We start from the raw sequence: 24,720 nt of genomic DNA on the forward strand, positions 1-24,720 counted from the left end.
TACTCTATTTTTCTAAAGGTATTTGCATTAAATGTGCAAAATACTAATGCTCTAAAGAGGAATATTTTGAAATATTAAGAATTATTTATATTTCAATGTAAATAAAGTGATTTTTTTCTAGAAATAAAATTTCAAATTCAAATAGTTGTTTTGGATGTTTACAGAAGATGCATATATATATACAGATATGTATGTTCATTTCTATTAAAATCAATGTGCTAATGTTCATATGTGTTAATAAAGGTCCTAGGATTAAATTTATTCTGAAATAGACTCCTAAGATTGTGAAAGTTTAGTCTGGCAAAAGACACATTTAGGGGAATGTCATTCTTTAAAAAACTTTTGTTTTCTTTTACTGTCTCTTGATCTCCCGCCTCACGCATTCCACTTTATTGACACTATAGAAAAATTGATTCACAGCATTTTTACTTGCACTGTTTTATTTTATTTTTTATTTTGACTGACTCTTGCTCTGTCGCCAGGCTGGAGTGCAAGAGGCACAATCTCAGCTCACTGCAACCTCCTACTCCCGGGTTCAAGCAATTCTCCTGCCTCAGCCTTGCGAATAGCTGGGATTACAGGCACGCACCACCACGCTCAGCTAATTTTTGTATTTTTAGTAGAGACGGGGTTTCTCCATGTTGGCCAGGATGGTCTCGATCTCTTGACCTCGTGATCCGCCCGTCTCGGCCTCCCAAAGTGCTGGGATTACAGGCGTGAAGCCACCGCGCACTTCCACTGCTTTTTAGCAGCGAGCTCTCGGGTCAATCAACTGCTTCCTTAGGTTTACAAACTGTGGGTGTGTATTTGTAAACACAAGTTGTTTTATATATCAGCACGTGGTGAAAGTGACACAGGAATAAACGCAAACCTTTTTTTTCCCTTCTTTTTTCAAAGACATAAATCCAAGGAACACTCACAACCGCAGAAGGGGATTTGGTGGACATAAAAAGAAACTAAATTTTGTACTGCCACAGAAGTGAAGCATGGATAAGCTCAAAGGTATTCATGCAGTGTTTTATTTCAAGATTTGTTATGGGGACGTCTGCCACGCCCTGGTCCGCCTTCACCAGGCCGGGCAACACCGCCCAGTCCCTGAGACCCGGGAGACGCGGGGGCGAGGTCGTGGGGTGGACTCCGGGAGGAGGTTACGAGAACCACACTTCCCAGAGTGCCGTGCGCAGCCCCGCGCAGCCAGCCCCGCGCAGCCTGCCCCGCCCAGCCCGCCCCGCCCCCGGAGGCCGCCACTCGCGGGGGCTGAGGTGAGAAGACGCCAAGCGCCCGCCAGGGCTCTGCGGGGCAGTGCAGGAGAGCGCTCCTCCGCCAGGTGCTGGCGCAGGGCTGGTGAGGTGCCGCTGAGGGCGGCCGGGGCTCCGGGAGCCGGGTAACGTGGCTGCAACCTTAGCGACACCAGGAAGAAGAGAGCGGAGGGTCGAAAGATCGAGGTAACGGGACGCTTGTCTCCCCTCAGTCCCCTCTTCCTTTGTGCGGTGCCGTCCGCTCGCGCGGAGCCCTCCCTCACCCCAGCCCCGAAGTCGCAACACCGTCTGGTCTCGGATCTCTGGCGTGCGAAGGAAATTCGAGCCCTCGTGCACCAACCGAAACTCCACAGCTGAGAGGGCTTGGGGCCTGACAGCAAGAGCTCCAGCCCCGGAGCTCCCTTGCACGGCTTCTGTCACCCCCATTGGCCGCAGGAGCAGGATTTTGCTCCCGGCTCCCGGAGGGGAGCCCCAGCCTCTGGCTCCGTCAGCCTCGCCGGCGCCTCCTTGGCTCCCTCGTCCCGGTCTTTCGAAGAGGGACCCAGGCAGGAGCTTAGCGGGGTCCAGGGAGAGGGCAGGCACTGTGCGGCTGGCGCGGGTTCGGGGCCCCGGGAGGGCGGCCGGAAGCCCCCTGGAGCCGCTGCCTGCGGGGGCGGGGCGAGTGGGCCACCTCCGGCCCACGCCGCGCGGGGACGAGGCGAGGAAGGCACTGCCTCTCCCCACTCGGGGGGCTTGCTGGCCGCGCTGGAGGTGCCTGCCCGGGCGCGGCGGTGTAGACTTTGTGGAGAGTGCCTCCTGGTGTGGAACCAGGAACCGCAGCCTCTTTCTAGACGCGCAGCCGCCGGATGGAGTTGTTACCGACACGATGACAGCTCTTTACGCCTTCCACTCCGTGCTGGCCTCAGTTGTCTTGCTGGTTTCTTCAGAGAGCGATTTGACTACATAGCTTGAATTTTCTACGTGCCTCGTGCTTTACTGGACTTGCACTGTTTTTCCCTCTTGACAATGTTTAATCGGGTGACTTTTCGTAGAAAACGTTCAGTGTTTTCATCTGTGTTCATGGCTAACTTTATTTTTGACTCTTTGCCCTAAGCTAATGTCACTAGTTTAGAGGGATGCGTTGGGAAAAGGTCCTTAGAACCTGGGTTGACGTAAGTATTTTATCTGCTGGTTGCACGTTTTTTCCTTTGCATTGTTTTTCTCCCATACAAGATGGTAATTGTTGGACTCTCGGTGTTCTTTATCCTCTCTCTAGAAGGAAATCCTCTTCCCGCATCTTTCTCATGTTCTGGCCCTGCGGTACTCTTGGGTACGCAGAGGACTGCTGCTAACACTGCTGGCACCTGGAAAGCTGCTTGGAGATGGCGGTGGCATTAAGCTGCTGCTTTTCCTCAGACTTCCTCCTGGCACCCTCCTTAATTTGTCAAACTGACCCAGTTCAAACTTCAAACTTTTAGTCACTTTATTTATTTAGTCACTTTTTTAAAAAATTGCTTTCAAGATACCAGATTGCCTAAGCCTAAATATAAAAAGAAGTGTCTCAGGGGCCGGGTGCAGTGACTCACGCCTGTAATCCCAGCACTTTGGGAGTCTGAGGCGGGGGGATCACTTGAGGTCAGGATTTTCGAGACCAGTCTGGCCAACATGGTAAAACCCCGTCTCTATTAAAAATACAAAAGTTAGCCGAGCATGGTGGCACATGCCTGTAGTCTCAGCTACTCGGGAGGCTAAGACAGGAGAATGGCTTGAACCCGGGAGACAGGTTGGAGTGAGCCGAGATCATGCCACTGCACTCCAGCCTGGGTGACAGAGTGAGACTCCATCTCAAAAAAAGAAAAAAACGTCTCAGGATACTCTATTCAACTGCATATGAGCACTTAGCTTAATCCTTTTAATTTTTAAAGCTGCCAATTCTTTTAGCGTTTGATAAGATTACTGATAATTGGTTAAGATTATATATTCTGTAACAATTGCACATTTTTTGACAAGAAACTCAGTTCACATTCAGTGAGGGAATTTTTTAAAAACAGTATTTCTTCATTCATTAAGAAGAAAGTTGGGGCTGGGCGCGGTGGCTCATGCCTGTAATCCCAACACTTTGGGAGGCTGAGGCGGGCGGATCAAGAGGTCAGGAGATCAAGACCATCCTGGCCAACATGGTGAAACCCCGTCTCTACTAAAGATGCAAAAAAATTAGCTGGTCGTGGTGGCGCGTGCCTGTAGTCCAAGCTACTCCGGAGGCTGAGGCAGGGGAATCGCTTGAACCTGGGAGGTGGAATCTCCTGATTGAGATCACGCAACTGCACTCCAGCCTGGCAATAGAGCGAGACTCCGTCTCAAAAAAAAAAAAAAAAAAAAAAAAAAAGTTGGGTAAATTTTGATCCCACCTGCTATTTTGAAAAATGAATTTTATTTTTTAGAGCAGTTGTAAGTTCATAGCAAAACTGAGTGAAAGGTATACAGATTTCTCATGTATCGCCTACCCCTACAGAGCCAAAATCCCCATCAGAGTGGTACATATATTACAGTTGATGAACCTACATTGACATATCATTGTCACATCCACAGTTAGGGTTCAGTCTTGGTGTTAAACATTCTGTGGGTTTGGGCAAATAACCCTTTTGTTTTTATTAAGAACTTTTGAGAGTTGTAGAGAACTGAAATGGATATTGTCATTTTAAAAAGATTAAAGAGACTATTGCAGACATCTTAAACTTTAATTTCAGATAGTTTTTGTGTTTTATAAATTGAATGTTTAAATTTTTGGTTACTTATATTGGAATTCCCAAAAGAGTCACATTTATTTTTGTGTATTAAGAACTAAAGGGCCCCACGTGGTAACTCACACCTGTAATCGCAGCAATTTGGGAGGTCGAGGCAGGAGGATCGCTTGAGTCCAGTAGTTAGAGACCATCCTGGGCAACAAAGTGAGACCTGTCTCTATATTTAAAAAAAAAAAAAAAAAAAAAAAAAAGGTGAGGCTCGGTGGCTCATGCTTGTAATCTTAGCACTTTTGGAAGCCAAAGCAGGCCAATTGCTTGATCCCAGGAGTTCAAGACCAGTCTGCACAACATGGTGAAACCCTGTCTCTACAAAAATAAATAAATACATACATACATACATACATACATAAAAAATAAATAAATAAAAATTAGCTATATGTGGTGGTGTGCACCTGTGGTCCCAGCTACTTGGGAGACTGAGGTGGGAGGATCACCAGAGTCCAGGGAGGTCAAGGCTGCGATGAGCCATGATTGTGCCGCTGCAGTGGGCCATGATTGCACCACTGTACTCCAGCCTGGGTGATAGAATGAGAGCCTATTTCCAAAAAAAAAAAAAGCAAGAGATGAGGGAAGTTAAATGTTTCATAAAATAAAATGTTGTTTTCAATCGCTAAAATTCACTTGACCATGTCTTTTTTTTTTTCCTGAACAAAATGTTTTTTATTAACCAAAAAAACGAGGGAGTTGAGCATTTTAAATAAATTAATTTTTGTTTACTCATGTCAAGATGTGTCTGCAATAAAAATGTCACCCATTAGTCTGTTTTTAAAAATTCGGTTTTCTCTGTTTTGAGGGACTTTTATGGAAGCACCAGACTATAATAATGTTCTGAGCTCATTTCTGGTTTACTACACAATTCTCTATTAGAATCCCAGATCTCCACTTATTGGCTGTGTGAGCATGGCAAGTAATTTTCTAAACCTCTTTCCTTAGCTGTGGAAGGGGGATAAAAGTAATACGTACTTCTGTTTTACCAGAATTGAGGATTATTTGGTGTTGCATGTGAAAGCATTCTGTAAGCTGTAGTCAACTATAATATGCATTGATATTACTAGTCACATGCTGCATTTAAAAATGCTGCCAGTACAATTTATTTTCTGGTGGATATTGCTACGTAGATACTGTCAGCTGCTTTTTTTTTTTTTTTTTTTTTTTTTTTTTTTTTTTTAAATGGGTTGGTCATCCAAGAAAGTATATTGTTTGGTTTGGTTATGAATGATTTAGTTGGTTCTCATGAGTCAGAGAGATAATTATGGAAGAGGGTTGGAGGGACCTTGGGAAATTTTCTACTTCATCTCTCTGACTCTTAACCTGCATCTGTTAGCGTGCGAATAAATGGTCTTTCAAGGGTCTGTGAACTCTACTATTTATACTTTTCTGGGGAGAAATTAAATGAAAATTTTACTTTTCTGGGGAGAAATTAAATTAAAAGAGCAACATGATCTTGTTCCCACTAAAGGTTTAGGAAACCACTAGCTTCAATGATCTAGGCAAGTTTCTTTAGTAAAAATGTTAGAGATTATTTTTAAAATTAGTTTTTTGTGGAAAGGAAAGAGAAACAGCTTATATTGCAGAAAGGAAAGAAAACAGGTTATTTTTGAAGCACTGAGTGCCTGTTTTTCTTCCAAAGCTAGAAGTTGGTATTTATGATACACTACCTTTATATGAATAATAGTGCTGCTACTTCTACCTGGAAGTGGTACCTTCATTATGATTAGGCAGATATTGTCTACGCCTCTCTTCTTCCCCACCCCCAGCCTTGATGGGCAATACAGTGGGGCAGAGAATGGGACTTTAATACAATCCAGCATGTCAGAATATTATTTAAAATGCCAAAAGATAATTTGGCTTGTTTATTCTAAATTTGGATGTTCTTTGTTTTCACAACAAAACACCCAATGTTAAAGAATATTAAGTATTTAATCTTTCAAACTAGATGATGATATATACATAATCTGTTGTATATTTCTTGTATATCATAGAGTATAAAATTATATTAAATCCTAATTGATTATCACTTTGACTTTTGGTATTTCTAGTTTGGAAAGATGGATATGTATGTTTTCAAGAAATTTACAGTTTGCTTTTGTAGATTATATTATAATTTGTGATTTTCATTTATAACATTTAAAACTTATTTGCTTTTTTGGAATTTCTGAATCAGATATACTTTTAAACCTTAGTTTATTCTTATAAGAATAAGAGTTTGGAATTTTGCCCTGTTTTCCTTGTATAATGATTGCTGGGCTATAAGGCTTTACAGTGTAAAACCAAGTTCTGTTCTGGATCAGTTACCAGTAGCATTCCCAAGGCTGGGAGAGTACGAGGTGGATCCAGTGATGCTATACAAACTTGTGAATGAATCTATCAAGTAATGTCTTTTTCCTTGAGTTTTTTTTCCTTTGATACTAATATTTTCATTTAAAGTTTAAATGTTTTTCGGCGTTCAAGGTTCTAAACTAATATTTGGGAAATTATAGAATAAAGTAGCAGAAGCATGGTTCTTTGTAAAAATAGTCTGAGAAGTCTTAAATAGACCTCAAAGATTAGCAGTAGAGATGAATGCCAGTATTGCAGCATACTTTATATGTAAATGATAAGTCACTATGTTGGATCTTTAGTTATTTTAATGCAGAGGATTGCTTAACTTTAATAATGAAAGTTTGAATTAAGTTAATTAGATATGGAAAATAAAAGGGAATAATTTCAGCAAAAATTTTACCTATGGGAATCCTATCATTTTAAGATCAGTGATTTGTGTGGGTTCTTCTACACTTAAACCTTTTTTTTTTTTTTTTTTTTTTTTTGAGATGGAGTCTGGCTCTGTCGCCCAGGCTGGAGTGCAGTGGCCGGATCTCAGCTCACTGCAAGCTCCGCCTCCCGGGTTTACGCCATTCTCCTGCCTCAGCCTCCCGAGTAGCTGGGACTACAGGCGCCCGCCACCTCACCCGGCTAGTTTATTTTTTTGTGTTTTTTAGTAGAGACGGGGTTTCACTGTGTTAGCCAGGATGGTCTTGATCTCCTGACCTCGTGATCCACCCGTCTCGGCCTCCCAAAGTGCTGGGATTACAGGCTTGAGCCACCGCGCCCGGCCTACACTTAAACCTTTAAAACTTCTGGCTGAGTCGGGTGGCTCACATCTGTAATTCCAGCACTGTGGGAGGCCAAGGTAGGTGGATCACTTGAGGCCAGGAGTTCAAGACCAGCCTGGTCAACATGGTGAAACCCTGTCTCTACTAAAAATACAAAAATTAGCTGGGCATGGTGGTGCACAGTTGTAATCCCAGCACTTGAGAGGTGGAGGCTAGAGGATCATGTGAACCCAGGAGGAGGAGGCTGCAGTGAGATGAGATTGTGCCACTGCACTCCAGCCTGGGTGACAGAGCAAGACTCTATCTCAAAAAAAAAAAAAAACCTTTAAAACTTCCTGAAACATTTCCTGTATAGGGAGAATATTATTAATACCACTATTTTGGTTCTCATTGTCATTTACACATAGGCACCTCCATACGGAGATAACATTAATTCTGTCTTTGGCCTAGTGATAAGAGCTTGGGCTTTGTAGTGAGGCAAGTTTCTTTTGAATCCTGGACATTGCACTTCATAGCTATGAGACCTTGGGTAGGTGTCTTAACTTCTATGAGTCTCATTATCCAAAGCTGTAAACAAATAGGAATTTTACCTTTTTCAGTTATCCTGAGGATTCAAATGAATACATGTAAGTATTTAACTCATGATGACAATTATATACATACATACATATATACATATATCTGTTATGTGCCACTTTGTTAACTCATTTAAGCTCTATAGCAATCCGATGAGGTTGGTACTATTATTTTCCTCATTTTTACAGATGAGGAAACTAAAGCTAATGAAACATTATGTAACGTAACCAATATTGTACAACGAATATACAACTAATAAGTAGATAGAAGCACCCAATTAATGCTGGCTGTTGTCATTTAAAAAAAAAGATGACTTAGGGTATTACCATCTTTTCTATGGTGGGTTTCTAATAATTGCAGTCTCATGTAGAGCATTATAAAGCATATTTTATTTCTTTGCTGGAAAAAAATGTTGATTGCCGGACTGTGTTCCTGACCAAGGACTCAGGATCACATAATTTGTAAAAGTAATAACATTTGTTTATTGAATGCTTACTGTGTACTAGATACAGAGCTAAGTACTTTATATACATTACTTCACTTACCCCTCACAGCAACCTTAGAGCTGAGGCTCAGAGTAATTTTAAGTAACTTGCCCAAGGCTACACAATTAACACCGAATCCCAAAACTGTCTAGCTCTAAAGTCTCTGCTGCTAGCCACCAGTTTATATGCCTTGTGTCACGTATGGCTGACAGATTTCTCTCAAAAGCAAGGCAACAGCTTCTATAATTTTAAACAGCAAAATATGCTACTATAATTTTGAACGAGAAGGAAACTGATTACCAACTGCCTGTAGGCTAAACCAAGCTTGCTGCCTGTTTTTGTAAACAAAGTTTTATTGGAACACAGCCATGCTGTGTTCTTTTAAAAATAAAGACACTGAGACCCAGAGAGATTAAGTAACTTCCCAGTAATGTAGCTAGCTAGTAGTAATCTAATGTCAGTAACTATGTTAATAAGCCTCTGAAAGTCCGCTGATTCCTGAATCCCATGCTACCCACTAAACTCTGTGTAAGATCAGCAATGTGCTCTATTCAGAGCGTCGGTCCCTGGTTGGCATAGCTATCCCTTCAGTAAGTATTCAGCTTTGTGCTTTTCGTTCAATTTCAAACATCCAGTGTGAAGTATTCCATACTTTGATACTTGGCAACAAATTATTGATAAATTAATTTTTAGTAGGCCTTGTTATCTTAAGTACAACCCTGTCACTTCTCTGACATTCTCAAGTAAAAATAATGAGTAATATAGGCCCCTCTTAAGGTTCACGCATGTAGTTCGCATATTTAGGTAAAATTCAAGATCTTTCTTTTACTACTTTATACTAGACTTTTAGACCACTATGACTGTGATAAACTAAGTGGCCCAGTTCAAACAAGGAAATGATTACTGTAAGGTGTCAATGGAATTCCGTTTTAATAAAACAGATCCCAAAATAAACATCTTACAAAGTATTCAATGTAGTGAAAATGTTGCTTATAGACCCTAGAAATGACATTAGTATTTAACAAGCAGACTTTGATAATAGTAGTATCTAATATTGCACGTATCATTTAAGGACGGGGATACACTCTTAAGAAACATGTTAATAGGCAATTTTGTCATTGTGCAAACGTCATAGAGTATACTTACACAAACCTAGGTGGTATAGCCTGCTACACACCTAAGCTATGTGGTGTAGCCTGTTGCTCCTGGGTTACAAATCTGTATAGCATGTTACTGTACTGAATACTATAATCAATACTGTAACACAGTGGTTACCTATTTGTGTGTCTAAACAGAAAAGGTACAGCAAAAATAAAGTGTTACAATTTTATGGAACTATCATCTATGCATTGGTCACCATCATCGTGACCAGAACGCTGGTCATGCAGCACATGACTGTAAAGACTGTAAGTGCTATTGTTAAGAACAACTTTTTTTTTTTTTTTTGAGATAAGGTCTCACTCTGTTGCTTAGGCTGGAGTCCAGTGGCAAGATCATGACTCACTACAGCCTTGACCTCCCTGGGCTCAGATGATCCTCCTACCTCAGGCCCCCGAGTAGCTGGGACTACAGGTGCAAGCCACCACACTTGGCTAATTTTTAAATTTTTGTCAAGACTGGCTCTCACTATGTTTCTCAGGCTGGTCTTGAACTTCTAGTAGGCTCAAGCAGTCCTCCTAGCTTGTTGGTAACTGGTTGTTTTACGCATTTCAGTTTTCAAAAAATTGCTAGGTTGTATAACTCACAGCCTAAGTCATCAAGATATTTCTTTATTTTTATTTTTATTTTTATTTTTTATTTATTTTTTTTTGAGACGGAGTCTTGCTCTGTCGCCCAGGCTGGAGTGCAGTGGCCGGGTCTCGGCTCACTGTAAGCTCCGCCTCCCAGGTTTACACCATTCTCCTGCCTCAGCCTCCCGAGTAGCTGGGACTACAGGCGCCCGCCAGCTCGCCCGGCTAATTTTTTTGTATTTTTTAGTAGAGACGGGGTTTCACCGTGTTCGCCAGGATGTTCTCGATCTCCTGACTTCGTGATCCGCCCGTCTCGGCCTCCCAAAGTGCTGGGATTACAGGCTTGAGCCAGCGCGCCCGGCCCATCAAGATATTTCTTAATAAGTGGAACTGGTACATGAGAGGGCACGTAAATTAAAAAGATTTTGGATATCTTAGCTAAATGGAGCCTGGGAAGGCTTATATGAACAGCAATGTGAGAGTGTTTATTTCCTGACAGCCCTACCAATTTTACTTTTTTTTGTCTTTTCCAATATTTAATTTCATTGATTAATAAGGATGTTTTAATAATCTCATTGATCATTTTCCCTTTCAGTATAATCTGCCTTTTTTCTATATGTAAGGACAGTTTTAGGCAGACAGTGTTGCTGTACTACTAACTGAAGGCCATGTTATTGTTGGTCTCTACTCAGTTATTCTTCAAGAACACATCTGTCTAAAGGAAGACTCTGACATTGAGCTGTTTCAGGCATCTAATTCACACTTAAGTTTAACTATGACTTTGACTTTAGCACCAGTGACCTCTCTTATCAGTCTTTCCAGTAGCCTACTAGATCTCTCCATTGGCTCTCCTATCAGTGTTGAATTTCAGCACGCCCTGACTTCCAATTAGGAAATTATTCTTTCCAACTCAGTGATCTTGGCTCACTGCAACCTCCACCTCCCAGGCTCAAGTGATCCTCCCACCTCAGCCTTCCAAGTAGCTGGGACCACAGGTGTGTGCCACCATGCCTAGCTTATTTTTGTATTTTTTGTAGAGATTGGGTTTTGCTTTGTTGTCCAGGCTGGTCTCAAACTCCTGGGCTCAAGTGATCTGCCTGCCTTGGCCTCCCAAAGTGCTGGGATTACAGGCTTGAGCCACTGTGCCTGGCCAAGAAAAACATTTTTTAAAGTCACAGCAGTAACTTGTTGGAAGTCATGTATACTTTCAGTAGGAACTATTGAAGCTATTATACAGTTTTTCAAACCAGCAGATTCTCCTTTAATTATTGGTATATTTTAGACTGTTTGACTCAAAATTTTAAATGTAAATCAAAAGGAAATAATGAGTATAGCCTACTTTTTTCCTGACTTAAAAGTAAAAGTGGAAATTTTAAGAAGAGTATTACCTTTGAAATAAAGTGATTCAAAAATTGAAGTAAATGTCTTATGCACAGTGTTACTTTAGTTAAAATTATTTAAGCATACATTGATTTGGATTATAATAGAAAAATCTCTAGTGTTCATAATCTGTTCATCCATTATAAAAATATTTTAAGTACTTCTGTTTGTTTATTGTGTTAAATGTGTTTACTGAACATGGGAGTAATAGCAGTGAAGACAGATGGTGCCTCTACTTTAGGGGCTTATGTAGTGTTACAGGGAAGACTAGTAGTGAATAGGCACTTACAAGTAATAAGTATTTTAAATCTGACCAAAAATTGAGTATGATATTCTTTGTGGTAAGTACAATGAAAAAAAAAATACCAGATTTTTGTGGGAGCGCAGAGGAAGTACACTAGGAATACGGAAGATTTTTAGGGATGGGCTTCTTGAGCAGATGAACCTGAGCTGAGTCTTAGAAGATGAGCAAGAGTTAGCAGGAGAGAGTGGTGGTAAAGGGCATTTCAGAAAGAGCAGAAAACCTGAAAGGAGGCAGAGGTGTAAAATAGCCTAAAGTATGTGGAAAATTAAACACATTCAGGTTTTGCTCTATAGAACATGAGGTGGGGTTTGCCATTTTGTTATTTCACAAGTATGCAAGAGTTAATTTTGGTAAATGCACACACATCTGCCATCAACGTTCAGGTGTAGGTCTAAAATTAATCACGTACTGCTATAAAATATAATCTTCTTGTATCCAAAGTCTTCACCTAACTGAATTGTCAAATAACTTTTTAAATTATTACTATTATTATTATTATTTGAGACAGAGTCTCACTCTGTCCTCCAGGCTGGAGTGCAGTGGCGTGATCTCGGCTCACTGCAAGCTCCACCTCCCAGGTTCATGCCATTCTCCTGCCTCAGCCTCCTGAGTAGCTGGGACTACAGGCGCCCGCCACCACACCCAGCTAATTTTTTTGTATTTTTTTAGTAGAGATGGGGTTTCACCGTGTTAGCCAGGATGGTCTCGATCTCCTGACCTTGTGATCTGCCCGTCTCGGCCTCCCAAAGTGCTGGGATTACAGGCATGAGCCATTGCACCCGGCCAATTATTATTTCATAAATATGCAAGGGTTGATTTTGGTAAATGTACACACATCTTCCATCAGCTTTTAGTTGTAGCTCTAAAACTAATCAGATACGGCTATAAAATATAATATTTTGTATCATTTAAAATCTTCATCAAACTGAATTATAAAATATCTTCTTTAAAATTACTTTAAAGAAGATTGTGTCTAATAGAGTACTGCAGCAGCAATTATATTATGGCATTGAGGTTTTTTATTTTTATTTGTACTTTTTTGTTTGTTTGTTTGAGACGGAGTCTCACTCTGTAGGCCCAGGCTAGAGTGCAGTGGAGCAATCTTGGCTCACCACAGCCTCCACCTCCCCGGTTCAAGCGATTCTCCTGCCTCAGCCTCCCAAGTAGCTGGAATTGCCTGCCACCACGCCTGGCCAATTTTTGTATTTTTAGTAGAGACAAGGTTTCACCATGTTGGCCAGTCTGGTCTGGAACTCCTGACCTCAGGTGCTCCACCTGCCTCAGCCTCCCAAAGTGCTGGGATTACAGGTGTGAGCCACTGCACCCAGCTGGCACTGAGTTTTTAAAGAGGTGCTTTCAAAGTGCCATTTGGGGCTGGACGTAGTGGCTCATGCCTGTAATCCCAGCATTTTGGTAGTCTGAAGCGGGCAGATTGCTGGAGCTCATGAGTTCACCACCAGCCTGGGCAACATGGTGAAACCCCATCTCTACAGAAAATACAACAATTAGCCTGGTGTGGAGGTGTGTACCTATAGTCCCAGCTACTCAGAAGGCTGAGGTGGGAGGATGGCTTGAGCCTGGAAATCGGAGGTTGCAGTGAGCTGAGATTGTGCCACTGCACTCCAGCTTGGGCCAATAGAGCCAGGCCTTGCCTCAAAAAAAAAAAAAAAAAAAAAAAAAAAAAAACAAAAACCAAACAACAACAACAAAAAAAACAAAACAGAACACCAAGTGCCATTTGGAATTCTTTCTGTTCAGTAGTCTTTTGATTAATGTGTAATATGAAAACACAGTCACTATGCTGCAAAGAGTTATGAGGATAATACAGTATAAAGTGAGTACAGTATTCAGTGTAATGGTATTACATACTGATACCACATGCTAAATGTGATAGACATTGTAAGTACAAAGGAAGCTACAGAAAGAATAAGGTGGTCTGGCTTAGTATAATAGGATCTTTAAGCTTTTGCTATCAGTCCTGTTTTCTGTAATTCATTGTAAATAATGTTTACATATAAAAATATATTTTGTTACATATGCTTTGCATTGAACCATAAACCTGTCTGCTTCTGTTTGAAGTATTTTCTCTTCATAACTTCCTATTTTGTTGATCGATATGCCTTTACTGGCACTTAGAGGAGCAAAAAAAAAAAAAGGAATCAACTTCCTGTCCACTTCATTGTCATAACATGCCAGCGTGTGATAGAAATGGACATCTGTAGCATGTTATGAGAATGACATACCACGGATGTCCATTTTTTTTCCTCTCTCTTGTTTTGTGCTTTTAATCTTTTAACATATTTGAGGAAGGAGGAATATCATTTATTTTTCTCCCTAAGAATCAGAATCTTAGGCGTATTTTAAAAAAAATTCTGGAGTTCAGGCTGAATTACATTTTTACTTGATACTAATATACAGTCTTTATAAGTCCTAAAGTCTACTGAGTTCCTTAGGCAGAGTGAATAGTCTTTGAGTAAGCAGTCTTTTCTGCCTCCTGTCTTCCTGTTCTATTGTATATAATAGATTTTTTAAAGTTGTTTAAGAGAAGTTTGTATAGACAGATTGTGAGCTGTTGTGTCCTGCCCAAATCTGAATTCAAATGTAAAAATAATTTTATAAAAATGAATATTTATTAAAGCCCTTTTCCTAGAAATAGTACGCTGACAAATGAAAACATTTTGTGACAACAATAATAAAACTTTCACTAGATAGAGCTAGAGTAGTTTGATGTAAGGGGAAAAAGTATATGGTCATTTTGAATTGTATGCATTTTAACTTAGTAAAATTTAAAAATAAGATATTAGTGATACCTGCTGTCATAATACTCATGTAGGACACAAAATATGGCATGACAAAATGAAGACTTCCAGGCTCAGTGGCTCAGGCCTATAGTCCCAGCATTTTGGGAGACCCAGGTGGGAAGATGGCCTGAGTCCAGCAGTTCAAGACCAGCCTGGGCAACATGGCAAAACCCCATCTCTACAAAAAATACAAAAATTAGCCCAGCATAGTGGTTGCACGCCTGTAGGATTGCTGGAGCCTGGGAGGTCAAGGCTGTGATAAGCTGAGATTGCACCACTGCAGTCTAGCCTGGGCGGCAGAGTGCGACCCTGCCTTAAAAAAAAAAAAAAATGAAGAAGACTCACTAACTAATAAGAGTTGACCCAGGTTTTTGTTTTTTGTTTTGTTTTGTTTGTTTTTTGTTTGTTTGTTTTTGGCTAAGCATAGGGGACTTTATTAATGGTACACACAAGGTGGGGCTCCTAGGCCCCTCCCTCTTTAGGGGTTCTGCATGGACACTGAGGAGGGGAGATTCTCAGTGTAGTGGGGGACTGAGTGTGGCAGGGACTCCCCAGCAGTGAGGGCCTCTCTCTTCCTCTCATGCTTTCGCTGGGGCTGGTGGTCTGGTGGTCTTACTCTTGGAGGCCATGTGGGCCATGAGGTCCACCACACTGTTGCTGTAGTCAAATTCATCACTATACCAAGAAATTGTCTTGACAAAGTGGTTGTTGAGGGCAATGCCAGCCCCAGCATCGAAGATGGAAGAGTGGGTGTTGCTGTTGAAGTCGGAGGAGACAGCCTGGTGCTCATTGTGGCCCAGGATGCCCTTGAGAGGGCCCTCCGACGTCTGCTTCACCACCTTCTTGATGTCATCATATTTGGCAGGTTTTTCCAGACGGCAGGTCAGGTTCATGACCGACACGTTGGCAGTGGTGACACAGAAGGCCATGCCAGTGAGCTTCCTGTTCAACTCAGAGAGGGCCTTGCCTACAGCCTTGGCAGCACCAGTAGAGACAGGGATGATATTCTGGAGAGCCCCGCAGCCGTCACGCCACAGTTTCCCAGAGGGGCCATCCACAGTCTTCTGGGTGGCAGTGTGGCATGGACTGTGGTCATGAGTCCTTCCACAATACCAAAGTTGTCTTGGATGACATTGGCCAGGGGTGCTAAGCAGTTGGTGGTGCAGGAGGCATTGCTGATGATCTTGAGGCTGTTGTCATACTTCTTATGGTTCATGCCCATCACGAACATGGGGGCGTCAGCAAAGGGGGCAGAGATTCATGACCCTTTTGGCTCCTTCCTGCAAGGGAGCCCCAGCCTTCTTCATGGGGGTGAAGACACCAGTGGACTCCACAGCGTACTCAGCGTCAGCATTGCCCCATTTGATTTTGGAGGGATCTCGCTCCTGGAGGATGGTAATGGAATTTCTACTGATGACATGCTTGCCATTCTCAGCCTTGACGGTGCATGGAATTTGCCATGGGTAAAATCATACTGGAACAAGTAGACCATGTAGTTGAGGTCAATGAAGCGGTCATTGATGGCGACAATATCCACTTTGCCAGAGTTCAAAGCCACCCTGGTGACCAGGCACCCAATACAACCAAATCCGTTGACTCCGGCCTTCACCTTCACCTCAGGGATGCAGCTGGAAATGCATGAGAAGATGCGGCTGTCTGTTGAATGGGAGGAGCAGAGAACCAAGTTGACCCAGTTTTTTACATTGGGGGAAAAAACCCAACCCATAGAGATCATGTTAATTCAGCCACTCGTGACTCTGGCTCATTGTAGACAAATACATAGATATTGTTAAGACACAGTCTTCAAGAAAGAGTACACTGTGTTAAGCAGACAAGTCTAAAATACAAAAGAAAGAAAGTGAACAAGTCAGAGAAATACGGCGTACTATGGGGGTTCATGAGAAGGATCACATCCCGTTGGGAGAATTAGAAAAGAATTCATAAAAAGGAATTATTTAAGCTGGGCCTTGACATCATTCCCTCACAAGGAACAGCTTGAGCACTTGCAAATACCTTTGAGGAAAACTGGATAATTAAATCTGTGATATAGTGGAAAAAGAATGGACTTAATCACAGCTGGATTGAAGCCCCATCTCCCACCATTTCTAGCTGTGTGGCCTTGGGCAAGTCAGGGATGTTAGAACCATCTATGAGGTGATGCTTAACCAAGAGTATATTTAAGATTTCTGGCAAAATAGGTGGTGCACAGTGGTTTAGTAAGTAGTTTTTCTGTCTTATTTCCCCCTTTCCCTACTTTATGTAAAAAACAAATGGAGAAAAAGAAGGTAGACTAGAGCCAGAGCAATGAGGACCTTGAATGCCAGGGTAAGCTGAACTACATACATTAAGCAGTTTGGAAAGGACAATTAGAGTTAGATAAATCTAGCAGCATCTAATCCTTGATCGATGTTCAGTGATGGGAAGGAGGGATGTGGTGATTGGTTAGGGGAAGTCATTACAATCCAGGTTAATATGTGGATCTGAACTAGAGTACAATGAGAGAGAATAGAATTCAATGATAATAGGAAGAAAGGGATGGATGAATAGAGATTTTTCCAAGCAGAATCCAGGAGAATTGAAGTGGATAGGTTGTGCAAGTGGAGAGAAGAGTCAAATATGGCTCACATTTTGAAGTAGGGGTAACTGAAAAAATGGTGTTGCTACTTATAAAAGTAGGGGAATCTAAAGGTATAGTGAGGGAAAAGATAAGGACCTTGGTTTTTCATATATTTTGTTCTGTAATTATATTTCACTTATAAAGTGCTCTGAACAGTAGTGTGGTAGTTAATAGCACAGGCTGGGACCCCTGCTGCCTAGGTTCACATCCTGGCTCCACCACTTACTTGGGCTTCACTCCATCTCACTGTGCTTCAGTTTCTTCAGATAGGGCACAAAATATGGCATAGCAAACTAAGTGAAAGAAGACTCCTGGGTGCAGTGGCTCAGGCCTGTAGTCCCAGTATTTTGGGAGGTCTAAGTGGGCAGATGACTTGAGTCCAGGAGTTGAAGACCAGCCTGGGCAGCATGGCAAAACCCCATCTCTACAAAAAATACAAAAATTAGCCCAGTATGGTGGTCCATTCCTATAGTTCCAGCTACTTGGGCAATGGGGCTGAGGCGGGAGAATAAAGGGGAAAATAAAAGTAGCTACTTCATAGAGTTGTAGTGAGGACTAAATGATTTAATTTACATGCAATTAGAACAGTGATGGCAGATAGTGTTTTCTGTCATGATGCTGATGTCTGCCTTTATTTTGTGTGTGTGTGTGTGTGTGTGTGTGTGTGTGTTTCTTGAGTGAGAATCTTGCTCTGTCACCCCGGGTGGAGTGCAGAGGCATAATCACAGCTCACTGTGGCCTCGACCTCCTGGGCTGAAGCGATCCTCCCACTTCAGCCTGCCAAGTAGCTGGGACTACAAGTTTGTGCCACCACACGTGGCTAATTTTAAAATTTGTTGTAGAGACTGAATCTCACTCTGTTGCCCAGGCTGGTCTTAAACTCCTGGGCCCAAGCGATCCTCCCAGCTTGTCCTCTCAAAGTGCTGAGATTACAGGCGTGTGCCATTGTGCCTGGCAGGCCTTTGCATTTTATTTTAGGGCTAATTGATCCCTTAAGCAGTAGAGTGGCTTGTGATTATATTGCTTTGTCTTTTGAGTTTTATCATGAGTATGTTGGAATGCAACTTTCTTTTTTTCCATTTTATTTTTTATCTTATAGCAAAATTGAAATTTTTGGGGTACAAGTCCATGAATTTTAACAAATGTATAGATTTGTCTCATCATCACCCAAATCAATTTTAAATTAACATTTGAAATAGATGCAAAATACTTTCATCATCCCATAAAACTCTTTTTGTCATCTCCTTTTAGTCATACTGTTTCCCTGCCCCTCATCCCTGGCAGCCACGGATCTGTTTTTCATCACTATGATTTTGTCCTTTTGAGGATATCATATAAATGGAATCGTAGAATGTGTAGTAACCTATTGAGACTGGCCTGTTTCACTCAGCAGCCATTGAGATTCATCCAGGTTGTTGCATGTACCAAGTTTGTTCCTTTTTATTGTAAGGTAGTGTTCTATTGTATGGGTGTACCCACAGTTTGTTTATCCATTCACTTGTTGAAGGTTATTTGGATTATTCTCAGTTTTTAGCAATTGCGACTAGAGCTGCTATACATTTTCATGTACAAGTTTTTGTGCAAACACGAGCTTTCATTTTTCTCGGTTAAATTGCCAGCAGTCAGATTGCTGGGTTATAGTGTAAGAGTATGTTTAACTGTGTAAGAAACTTTCACCTTTTTTTTTTTTTTTTTTTTTTAGAACAGTGATGCTGTTTTGCATTGCCACCAGCAGTATATGAAAATTCCAGGTGTTTCACATCCTCACTAGCACTTGGTATTGTTATTATTGTTTATTTTAGCCGTTCTAATAGATGTGTAGTGGTATTTCATTAAGATTGTGGGGTGTGCGTATGGGGGTGTGGCAGGAGCTGTGTTGCTTAGGCTGGAGTGTAGTGGCTATTTACAGACATGATCGGATGGTAGTGCACTGCAACTTTGAACTCTTGGGCTTAAACAGTCATCCTATGTAGCGGAGACTACAAGCGCACGCCACTGGGCCTGGTTCATTATTTTAATTTTCATTTATCTAATGGCAGTGATGTTGAACATCTTTTTGTGTGCTTATTTCCATCCATATATCTTCACTGGTGAAGCGTCTTAAGTCTTTGGTCCATATTTTAATTGAGTTGGTTTTCTTACTGTTAAGTTTGAAAGTTTTATATATTTGGGATGTAAATGTAAATTTTTTGTCAAATATGTGATTTGCCAACATTTTTCTCCTGGTTTGGAGCTTGTCTTTTTATTCTCTTATGGGGTCTTTCTCATAGCAAAAGGTTTTAATTTTGATGGAGTCCATTTTAGCAGTTTTTTTCTTTCGTATTTAACAACTAGTAGCCTGACCCCGAGTCATGAAGTTTTTCTCCTATGTTTTCTTCAAAAAGTTTTATTGTTTTAGGTGTAGTTACATATATAACATAAAAATATATTTTATATATTATATATTATATAAAATGCATCAGAAACTATATGAAACTATAGCCAGGTGCAGTGGCTCGAAGTCCCAGGCTACAGTGTGCTATGGTATGATTAATTTTTTGTGTGTTCACCTTGTTTTGTTTTGTTTTTTTTTTGAGACGGAGTCTCGCTTTGTCGCCCAGGCTGGAGTGCAGTGGCGCATCTCAGCTCACTGCAAGCTCTGCCTCCTGAGTTCACGCCATTCTCCTGCCTCAGCCTCCTGAGTAGCTGGGGCCTGCCACCACGCCTGGCTAATTTTTTGTATTTTTTTAATGGAGATGGGGTTTCACCATGTTAGCCAGGATGGTCTCAATCTCCTAACCCATAGTAAGTTAAGAACTAACTTAACGAAGAAATTTCTAATTTCTCTTAAGACTTCCTCTATGCTCCATGGATTATTTAGATGTGTGCATTTAATTTGCAAGCATTTGGAGAGTTTTCTGTTGTCTTTTATTACTTATTTCTAGTTTAATTCCATTATGATCAGAGACTACACTTTATACAATGTAATTTCTTTTAAATTTGTTTAGGGTTGTTTATTGACTCAGGATATGGCTTATATAATAAGGTCCACGTGCACTTGAATGTATATTCTGCTTTTGTTGGGAGGAGTGTTCTATAAGCACCCGTGAAATCCAGTTGGTTGGTGATGTGTTCTGTTGTTTTATGTCATTGCTAATTCTCTGCTAACTAGTCCTGTAACTGAAGAGGAGTGTTGAAATCTCTTTAGTTGTAATTGTGGATTTATCTGTTTCTCCGTTTTGTTGTTTTTGGTTTTGCTTTGTGTATTTTGAAGATTTGAAGTTAGGTGTATGCACGTTTAGACTATAGTATGTCTTTGGGAATTGACACTTTTATCATTATGCAGTGTCTTTTTTTATTGCGGTGAAAAACACAACATAAAATTTACCATCTTAACAATTTTTAAGTGTACAGTACAGTAGTGTTAACTACATGTACATTGTTGTCCAACAGATCTCTAGAACTTTATCTTGCAAAACTGAAACGATACAATAACTCTTCTTTCCACCCCTCTTGGCAGCTACCATTTTACTTTCTATGAATTTGACTGCTTTAGATGCTTCATATAAGTGGAATCAGTGGAACTTGTCTGTTTCTGGCTTATTTCACTATGTATAATATCCTTAAGATTCATCCATGTTGTAGCATATGACAGGATTTTCATCTTTTTTGAATCTGAATGGTATTCCATTGTATGTATAAGTCACATTTTCTTTTTCCATTTTTCTGATGATGGACATTTAGGCTGCTTCTACCTCTGGGTTGTAAATAACGCCACAGTGAACATGGGTGTGCAAATATGTCTTTGCTATCCTGTTCTCACTTCTTTTGGATATGTACCGAGAAGTGGAATTGCTGGATATGGTAATTCTATTTCTAACTTTTTGAGGGCTATCCATACTGTTTCCAAAGCAGCTATGGAAGCTATTTTACATTCCCACCAACAGTGGAAAGGGTTTCCAGTTTCTCTAAGTCCTTGCGAACACTTCTTTCTTTCCCCATCCTAACAAGTGTAAGGTGATATCTCATGATTTTTATCTACATCTCCCTGATGATTAATGATATTGAACATCTTTTTATATACAGTTGACTGTCAGTGTCTGCAGGTTACACATCCCCAGATTTAACCAAACATGGATTGAAAATATTTTTAATCCAATAAAAATAATACAAATTTTAAAAATACAATATAATAACTATTTACATAGCATTTACATTGTCTTAGGTATCGTAAGTAATCTAGAGATAATTTAAAATATGTAGGAGGATGTACATAGATTATATGCAAATACCATACCAGTTTATATAAGGGACTTAAGGATACATGGATTTTGGTATCTGCAGGGATTCTGCAATCAGTCTTCTGAGGATACTGAATAAGGGCTGTACTTCATGACCATTTGTGTATCATCTTTGGAGAAATGTCTGTTGAAGTCCTTTATCTTTTTTTTTTGTTGAGGCAGAGTCTCACTCTGTCACCCAGGCTGCAGTTCAGTGGCATGATTACAGCTCACTACATCCTTGAATTCCTGAGCTCAAGTGATCCTCCCACCTTAGCCTCCTGAATTGCTGGGACTATAGGCACATGATACCATGTCCAGCTAATTTTTGTTTTTTTTTTTGTAGAGACAAGGTCTGTATTGCCCAGGCTGATCTCGAACTCCTGGGCTCAAACAGTCCTCCAGTCTCAGCCTACTAGTGTTGGGATTATAGGAGTGAGCCACCACACCTGGCATGTTTTTAGTTTTTGTTTGTTTTGTTTTGTTTTGAGACAGGTGCTTCCTGTATTGCCCAGGCTGACCTTGAAGTCCTGGGCTCAAGTGATCCTCCTACCTTAGCCTCCCAAGTGGCTGGGACAACAGTCATTCACCAGCCGTTGCACCCAACCTTTTGCCCATTTTAAAATTGGGTTCTTTTTTTTTTTTTAATTGAGTTGTAGTTCTTTGTATATCTGGATATTAACCCCTTTCCAGGTATATATTTGCAAATACTGTTTTCTTCCATTCTGTAGGTTGCCTTTTCTTCTCTATTGATTGATTGTTTTGCTGCACAGAAGTTTTAAAGTTTGATGTCCCATTTGTCTGTGTTTACTTTTGTTGCTTGTGTTTTTTATGTCATACACAAGAAATCATTGATAAATTCAATGTTGTGAAGCCTTTTCCCCGTGTATTTTCCTCCAGTAGCTTTATGGTTTCAAGTCTAGTCATTTTATGGTTTCAGGGCTACATTTAGGTCTTTAATGAATTTTGAGTTAATTTTTGTATATGGTGTAAAGTAAGGGTCCAACTGCTTTCTTTTGCATGTGATATTTTTATATAGTGTTTTTTATCACTAACAATTTTATGTGTTTGATATTATAGCTACTCTTCAGTTTTAAAAACATTCTTTAGGGTTTTGTTGTTGTTGTTGTTACTGTTGGCATGGTGTGTCTTCTTTCTATCCTATTCCTTTAACTGTGTCTTTATGCTTAAAGTAGATTTTTTTTCTTGTACGCATTTGATAGTTGGATTTTGCTTTTTCTTATCCAATCTGAAAATCTCTCTTTTTAAAAAAGTCTTTATTTGAGACCATTGTAGATTCACTTGCAATGCTAACAAATAATAGATCTTATATTTCCTTCACCCAGTTTCTCTCAGTGATAACATCTTGTATAACTTTTGTACCAGGAAATTGACTTTGATACATTGTCTATCTTATTCAAATTTCACCTGTTTTACATGCATTCGTGTGTATGTGTATGTTATCACGTGTAGATTCATATGATCAAGATACAGTATAGTTCCATCACAAGTATCTCTTGTACTACTCATTTGTAGCCATAGCTACTCTTCTCCTCTCATCCTTCCCTAACCTCTGGCAAACAATAATCTGTTCTCCACCTCTATAACTTTGTCATTTTGAGAATGTTATATAGATAGAATCATACTGTATGGCTTTTTTAAATTGAGCATACTTTGAGATTCATCCAGATTGTTACATGTTTCAATAGCTTGTCCCTATTGCTGAGTAGCATTCCTGAGTCTCTGCCTTTAATTGGAAGTGGTTAGTCCATTTATATTTAATGTGATTATTGATACTGTTGTGTTTAAATCAACATCTTACTCAGGGATCAGCAAACTATGAGCTTGGGGATTAAATCACACTCACCAAGTGTTTATTCTTTATTTTATTTTATTTTATTTTATTTTATTTTATTTTATGAGACACAGTCTTATTCTGTTGCCCAGGCTGGAGTGCAGTGGTGTGATCTCAGCTCACTGCAACCTCTGCCTCCCGGGTTCAAGTGATTCTCGTGTCTCAGCCTCCCAAGCAGCTGGGGTTACAGGTGCGCACCACCATGCCTGGCTGTTTTTTGTATTTTTTAGTAGAGACGGGGTTTCGCCATGTTGGCCAGGCTGGTCTCGAACTCCTGACCTCAGGTAATCCACGCACCTCAGTCTCCCAGAGTGCTGGGATTACAGGCATGAGCCACCACACCCGGCAACTAAGTGTTTTTTTTTTTTTTTTTAATAAAGTTTTATTGGAACATGGCTATATTTATTTATTTACTATTGTCTGTGACTGCTTTTGTGTTACAATGACTGCGTTCAGTAGTTGTGATAGAGACTCATATGGCCCAGAAAGTCAAAAATATCTATTCTGTGGCCCTTTACAGAAAAAGTTTTTAAGCCCTGATTATGCTATTTGTTTTCTATTTGTCCCATCTGTTCTTTGTTGATTTTACAGCAGGAATGTGAATTTAGAAGAGATATTACAGTGACTGGTGCCTATTAGAATATCTATAGATGCTTTCCTCAGATAACATTTTAGACCTGACAGAAGGTGTCTGTATTCGTTTTTTATTGGGTGTAACAAATTACCACAATTTAGTGGCTTAAAACAATATGTATTTATTATCTCACAGTTGCCGTGCATCAGGAGTTTGGGCACAGTGTAGTTGGGTCCTTTGCTTAGGATCTCATAAGACTGCAATAAAGCTATTGGCCAGGCTGTATTATGAAGAGGCTCGATTATGGAGAAATCTGCTTCCACACTTATTCAGGTCATTGGCAGAATTCATTTCCTTGGAGCTATATGACTGAGGGCCTGGCTTTTTACTGACTGTCAGGTGAAAGCCTCTCTCAGGTCTTAGGGATTGCCTGTAATTGCCTGCTACATGGCTATCTCCATGGTGGTTTGTTTTTCAAGGCCTGCAGGAGAACTTCTTACTCCAGTCTGCTCACACAGTATTCTATAATGTAACGTAATCAAGAGAGTGACATCTCATCACTTTCCCACATTCCGTCAATTAGAAGCAAGTCACAGGTTCTTCCTGCATGCAAGGGGTTTATATGAAGCCATGACTCATTAAGGATCACTGTCATGTATGTCTGCCACAGAAACCATAAGAAGGCATTAATAACTATAATCTCTAACCTTACATTGACCATTTTGATTTCTGTCAAAAGCTGGAAATGATGAGATTAACAATAAAGAACCTAATATAGCTAAAGTTCTGGTTAGAATATTTAGTTTTCTGAAACTACATAATAAGCAGAGCTTTCCACTCTGATAATGCCAATATTTTAAACAAGCACTTGTAAATTCATTATTGTATTTGATGTATTTCTCAGGATAGTGCCATGAGGGAGATATAGGTATCCCTGTTTATAGATGAAGAAACTGAGGATTAGTAAAGCCTCAGTTTTACAAATTACACAGCCTCAAAAAAAAT

General features: G+C 40.4%; 2 protein-coding genes and 1 pseudogene across 6 annotated transcripts in view; 1 reads left to right on the forward strand and 2 right to left on the reverse strand.

Moving 5' to 3' along the window:
• Positions 1-24,720, reverse strand: part of SPP1 (secreted phosphoprotein 1) — an 899,378-nt gene that overhangs the window by 746,491 nt on the left and 128,167 nt on the right. The gene's annotated exons all lie outside the window — the stretch shown is intronic.
• KLHL8 (kelch like family member 8) overlaps positions 1,226-24,720 on the forward strand; it is a 57,656-nt gene continuing 34,161 nt past the window's right edge. For 3 of the 4 annotated variants that reach the window (XM_050790465.1, XM_050790468.1, XM_050790467.1), the window contains exon 1: positions 1,226-1,445. The gene's annotated coding sequence lies outside the window, so the exon portion shown is untranslated. Of the gene's footprint in view, positions 1,446-18,729; positions 18,805-24,720 lie in introns of all 4 variants that reach the window. The other variant, XM_050790466.1, reaches the window with a different exon arrangement.
• On the reverse strand, positions 14,733-16,145 carry LOC126954419 (glyceraldehyde-3-phosphate dehydrogenase-like; annotated as a pseudogene).

Source organism: Macaca thibetana, chromosome 5 (assembly GCF_024542745.1).
Source record: "Macaca thibetana thibetana isolate TM-01 chromosome 5, ASM2454274v1, whole genome shotgun sequence".
NCBI lineage: Eukaryota > Metazoa > Chordata > Mammalia > Primates > Cercopithecidae > Macaca > Macaca thibetana.